The 6,418-nt window shown below is 41.9% G+C and overlaps 1 protein-coding gene across 1 annotated transcript in view; it reads right to left on the reverse strand.

The window, feature by feature from the left end:
• Window positions 1-981, reverse strand: part of LOC122378736 — a 6,688-nt gene extending 5,707 nt beyond the window's left edge. Inside the window, exon 1 of the mRNA XM_043360184.1 lies at window positions 422-981. The gene's annotated coding sequence lies outside the window, so the exon portion shown is untranslated. The remainder of the gene's footprint in view (window positions 1-421) is intronic.
• Window positions 982-6,418: the final 5,437 nt, after the last annotated feature.

Consider the following 6,418-nt stretch of genomic DNA (forward strand, 5'->3'; position numbering starts at 1 on the left):
CAGGTAAAATAAGAAACATAAATTTGGATATTTGTGCCCATAGAACAGGAGAAAACAGTGGATATGTTAACACATGTTAACACAGATAACAGTGGCATGTTAATGGTGCTATGGCGATAGGCACTCCCGGGGCTAACTGCTATGAAAATTTTAGGCGATGATTTATTGTGATGAGGTGGCGAGGTACTAATTACCATGAGCAGCATGATTCAATATCGTAGAGTAATAACCGTATGCTCACTGTCTTGAAAAATCTGAACTTAGCCTAAAATGAATAGTTATTTCGAATAATCCATTTACATCTTTAGTCATTTCAGGCTAAGTTTAGACTTTTCAATACAGTGAGCATACGATTATTACTCTGCGATTATTTATTATCTGAAAACATGTCCGTTATAAAGGTATAGCAATCGCAAATTACCTCAACACTCCTCCGGGGTCTTTTTCTGGCGATCAGCCTTCCTGGGCGTCCCTAGGAAGGAACATATGCATGTTTGTTAAACAGTATCGTGACTACATGAAACATTGCTTGCAAGTTACACGCACACATATACACAACTCGTCATATCACACTATAAACACGTTCCAACAAGATCAATTCAGTTCGGTCCATGAGTATCACTCAATAACATTGTCGCATGCAGATAACCCTATTCCTTGCTCGGGTATTTCTTTCATTTTTTAATTTCAGATAAAAATGACACTGAAGAACGCTGCATTTGAGCCTTTGTGCAGAATGTCTGGCGCTTGTACCAAATTTTTAACACCAAAATATACATCAGAGGCGGCTCCAGACCCAATTTTAAATAACCAAATTGGTGCCAAATGTGACAATGGCCAACAATGAGTGTGTGTTGATATTCAAAAAGGACTTGGAGATCGAACATTCAAAAATCATGCCAGCGCCGCACTTGGGCGCTTCAATGTAGAGGTACAACACTTGTCAGTAACGTATTCGGCGCTAATGATATTGGACTAGCACAGCTCGGTAAAAAGCGCAAAACAAGAAAACCGTAACACCGAAGAAAAGAAACACAAAAGCGTTAAAGGTGTCTTTATTTTGTACCACAGTTTTTGCCGTCTGAAACCGCCTATGCTTCAACAGTTTCCCAAAACCAGAAACTTTTATGGAGGCTAAGTTTAGGTATGAATAAGCACTTAGTTTCGTTAAAATCGGTTGAAAGTTAAAGATTTATAGCCTTTCCAACTCCATTCCACCTGCAAGGAATAAGGTTAACAGATCCTAGAAACCAAACAAATCTGAAACGAAGAACAAAATATTCATTTGATCTCAGTATGTTTTACGCAATACTCATATTTTCAAATAAAAATACAAAACGTCCGACGTCGGGCACTTGCTGATGGAAATCTGTACGAGCAAGGCAAGTAACAATGATTAATGAGGAGTGTGTCGTGCTACCATATGCTCATCTCTGATCTACACACACACCACAGACAAACCTTTCTTTCCCCATGTTGGCTTAATCCACGCTTGGGCGGTGGACCTACGCTTGGACTGTACGCATGCGCTTGGATCATGCGTCTGGTCACCTGGAAAATAACAGTGAATTGACAAGTAGTATATAAGTAGTATATACAACTTATACTAGTATAGATATACTAGTATATATATATATACTAGTATATATACTAGTATAGACTAGTATAAGTAGTACATAAGTAGTATATAAGCCTTACATGTCACAGAAAGTGTAAGTCAATAGCAATCACAAATGTCTCAATGAGCGAAGGGTGAAGCTTATTTATCCTTTGAAGGACCCAACCGTATTTTTTTTTTTTTTACCGACAGTGCCCTGTCACTGACCCCCGACCCTTTCCCTATCCCCCACCCTCCTACCAATGTCCGATCATTTTTATAAATTTATTCAAAAAACTTTGAATGGGTAGATTTCCGATGTCAGAACTAACGCTAAGCGGTGCTTGTTGCGCAGGTTCTGACCTCTAACGCCCGATCGGGAAATTTCGGGTACAAGGCAGAATTTAGAGTCGAATATTTAACGTGTACATCATAGCCGGACACGGCCCGCCCCACTAACCGGCTTCATCTGGCCTGTAACGCGACCACTGTCACTGTGAATCGCGCATAATAAAGTACCTAAGTATCTGGTTATGGACACACAAAGCAACTTAATGGCTTCAGGGGCGTAGTCAAGGGGGAGCCGTAGGGGCCATGCCCCCTTGAAGCCCAATAGGGCCCCCATCGCGCCAGGCCAGGGGCCCCTATTCCATAGGGCCCCTGGCTGACACAGTGGGCCCTTGGCGATGCAAAGGCCCCTGCGACAGATCATTTGATGCAGCTGCGTAGCCATAATTTGGAGCCCCAATTTTAGAGCCTTGGGCCCTTTTGAAACCAGGGGGTCCAGGTGGATGGGATGGGTCCAACGGTGTGTGCACAAAATCAAGGTGTAAATAATATGCATATTTTAATGTAGAACATCTGAAGGGCCCTCTGTTAGTCTAAAGGAACCGCTATTTGCATGAGGGGCCCTTTTTGGACCGAGAGGGCCTTCTGTCGGTCTGAGGGGCTTCCGATCGGCCTGAGGGGCCCGTTGTTCGTCCGAAGTGGCCTCTAATCAACTGGAGGGGCTTTTTCCCCACCTGAGGAGCTCCTCTTTCGACATGAGGGGCCTCTGTCAGTCTCAGGGGCCCTCTCCCGACCTGGGAGAGGCCCTCCGCTGTTCTGAGGGCCCCTGTTGGCCTATGGGTCCCTCGATCGGCCTGAGAGAGCCCTCTGTTCACCTGACGGGCCCTCTGTTGATCTGTTTGTCTCCGACTGTTGGTCTGACCCTATGTCGGTTTGAGGGATCGCAGATCGGATCCACTGTCAATCTGAGGTGCCCCTATCGGTTTGAGGAGGACCTCAAATGACCTGAACGGGCCGTTACTTTGGCTGAGAGGGCCCTCCATCGGTCTGACAGGGCCCTCTGCACGTGCAAGGGGGCCTTTTATAGGTCTGAGTGGCCCTTAGACGGCTTACATGACCCTCAGACGGCTTACGAGGCTCTCATGGGCTGTGGAGGCCTTTGGCGGTCTGAAGGACCCTCATCCGACCTACGGGGCCCTCAGACCGCCCTCAGAACCGGCTGAGCGACTCTTTGAAGCTATTCGTGGGCCTTGCTTCATGCTTGCCCCAAAAACACCCCTCAGTTTTAACATTCTTTTCCTTTCTTTTCTAATAAATATTTCATATATTTATTTGCCCCCCCCCCCTCCAAAAATAGTGGATGAAATCCGATGACTTTTTCAATTTTGAGGGGGTTACCTTGAGCCCCTGTCAGTTTGGCCCCCTCCTTTAGGGAAATCCTGGCTACGCCCCTGAATGGCTTTGTGTAATTGGAGACACTGAGGCTGATTAAGAAGACAGTCTTAGACGGACAGACCAATGGCTTAAGAAATAAAACAGCCCAAAAACAAATTTCATGTCAAAAGCAGAAAGTTTCATAGAACTCTTTTGGTACAAAGTATGTGAATCTAGGGAGAAATATCACCAATTTCAGATCTTTGACATGCTCTACTCAACGCGATGAATTTGTTTCTGAAAACGAAGGTGAGAAAGAATGTACAAGATTAGTACTTGGTCAGGTGCACACACAGCTACCTACTTACTTTCTTCCACTAGCTTACATGTGCATTTGCCTTAAATGATAATTACCCAGTTATTTTTGGTACTGGAAAATAGCATTTAAAGACAATGAGGCTAATTCAATAGACGGAATGAGAAAATTGACAAAGTTGTAGAAAAGAAAGACCAAAAACACCTAAGCCCAAAGCGGAGCGTTTCATTAGGCATTTTTGGTATTAAGTGAACCTCAAGGGTTACCTTGAGTCCCAGGGCACTAACATGTTCTAATCAACCTGCTGAATGCGTTTCCAAAGACATAATGGAATAAGAATGAGAGAGATTCAATTGCGCATCAAGAATAGTAGGTACCTGGTCAGGTGCACACAAACAGCAAAGTCACTTAACATCATGACATGCATGTGCATTTCCCTTAAATACAAATAGCCCAGTTTTTTATACTGGCAAATAACATTGGAGACAGTGAGGCTGATTCAGATAACAGACTTTGGAAATGGCCAGTGGTTTAGAAAGAAAAGTCCAAAACACCTTTCATGTCAATTGCAGAAAGTTCCGTAAATCACTTTTGGTATTATGTGAATGTTTGAAGATACCTAACCCAAGTTTATTAGAAGGATGAAGAATAACTTGTTAAACAATATCACAAGTTTCATGGATTTGACATGTTTTACTCAATGCACTGAATTTGTCTCTAAAAAAGGATTGAGAAAGAGTGAGGGTGTCGATCGTGCAACAAGAATAGTAAAGGTGCAAATTGTACTTAGTAAGGTGCAAACAAAGCTACTTACTGCCACAGGCTTACATGTGCAGTTCTCTTAAAATAATAGCAATCCATTTATTTTTGGATACTGAAAAATAGCATTTAAGACACTGAGTCTAAGTCAATCAACAAAATTGGAAAATAGGCAAAGCTGTAGAAAAGAAAGCCCAATAACACCTGAGTAGGTACAAAGCGGAACGTTTCGTTAGGCACTTTTGGTAATGGGTGAATCTCAGGGGCTATCTTAAGTTCCAGGACTCCAACATGTGTCAACCAATGTGCTGAATGCATTTCTTAAGACATAATTGGGAAAGAATGAGAGGGCGTCAATCGCGCATCAAGAATAGTACTAGATTAGGTGCACACAAACTATAGAACTATTTAATACGACTTGTATGTGCATTTCCCCTTATACCTGCATTTCCCCTTAAGTACCTATAGCCCAGTTATTTTTGGTACTGGCAACTAGCATTGGAGACACTGATACTGAGTCAGAAGCCAGAATTGAGAAGCACCAGGTTTAAAAAAGAGAACAGCTGAAAAAACACCATATGTCAAAAGCGGAGTTTCGTAAAACATTTTTGGGATTGTTATTCTAGGGAGGTATCACATGTTTCAGAGCTTTGACATGCTCTACTCAACGCACTGAGTTCATTTCTAAAAACAGAATTGAGAAAGAATGAAAGAGGGTCAATAGCGCAACAAGAATAGTACCTAGGTACTTGGTCAGGTGCTTACCTACAAACTAATAGCTGCCACTAGCTTACATGGACTTTTCCCTGAAAATAATAATAACTACATGTTATTTTAGAAGCTGGAAAATAGCATTTAGGACACTGACACTTATTCAATGACAGAATTGGAAAATTTGCAAAGTTGTAGAAACAAAAACCAAAAACACAAGTCCAAAGCCGAATGTTTCGTAGAACACTTTTGGTATTGGGTGAATCTCAGATGTTAGCTGAAGTTTCAGAGCTCTAACATGTTCTTTTCATCTTGCTTAATACGTTTTTGAAGGCATCTAATGTTCTGAAATTATTATGAAATTAATCCTGAAATTATTGGTAGGGCTCGGGACCTACCAAGCCTATGGAAAACAACACCCATGCACTGAAGCTGATTTAAACTTGAACTGGATAATTACCAATATTTAAGAACAGACAGACACTCACCTTTAAAAAGGCTAAATCTCCAAAGAACACTTAGGATTGGGAAATCCCTGGAAGTTCTTATTTGGTAGGTAGGTACACTTTCGATACTTATTTAAGAGAATAAACTCTCAGCGCCTCAGACCGCCTTGAACCATCTGTCTGAATGAGCATGGAATAATTCTGAAAAGGCTTTGCTATCCTTATTCACGAATGGGAAAATAGGCATGATGCACTTACAAATCGGACGACAGTAGTTGTTCACGAAGCTGACGAAAATCCACGCGAAAACCACCGGAAAAGTTAAATCTAAAAACGTACAAACTTCTTATGAAAAGGCGGTTGGAGGCACGCGAAAGTTGGGCCAATGAGCGTCGAAGCCAAAGGCGTTTTGAGTAAACTGACCAATCAACATAATGTACCTATTACGTCATAGTATGAGGCAACCAATCTACGCGCAAGGGCCGCATGCTCCCTGTTTATCCAGCAAAGGATTCAGATTGAGTCTGATTTAACAAAAAAGATTCAAATTTAAATTAACTCAAGAATAATCCTAGGTGTTTGATATTAAATAAACAAATATATTAATACAAAATATTATCCCAAATGCAAAGAACAAATGTATTGCGGCAATGAATCGCTAGTCATGATTCATGAATGGTGGATATGCCTTCGATTCCAAACACCACTATCCGTCGCACAGAATAGGAAACGCTCCGAAATTTCCGCACTCACACACTTTCCGCACTCGATCTCAAAAGACGTGAAATTTCGGGACACTCCGAAAACTCTTAAATCGTTGAAAAAATGAAAAATATGGGTATATCCGCCTTCTAAATCCGAGGACACCAAAACTGTCCGTGAATGTGACATGGTGTCCTCACATTGCAGGTGTGCGATCACAAAATG

Source organism: Amphibalanus amphitrite, unplaced genomic scaffold (genome assembly GCF_019059575.1).
Source record: "Amphibalanus amphitrite isolate SeventyFive unplaced genomic scaffold, NRLGWU_Aamphi_draft 000064F_arrow, whole genome shotgun sequence".
Lineage (NCBI taxonomy): Eukaryota > Metazoa > Arthropoda > Thecostraca > Balanomorpha > Balanidae > Amphibalanus > Amphibalanus amphitrite.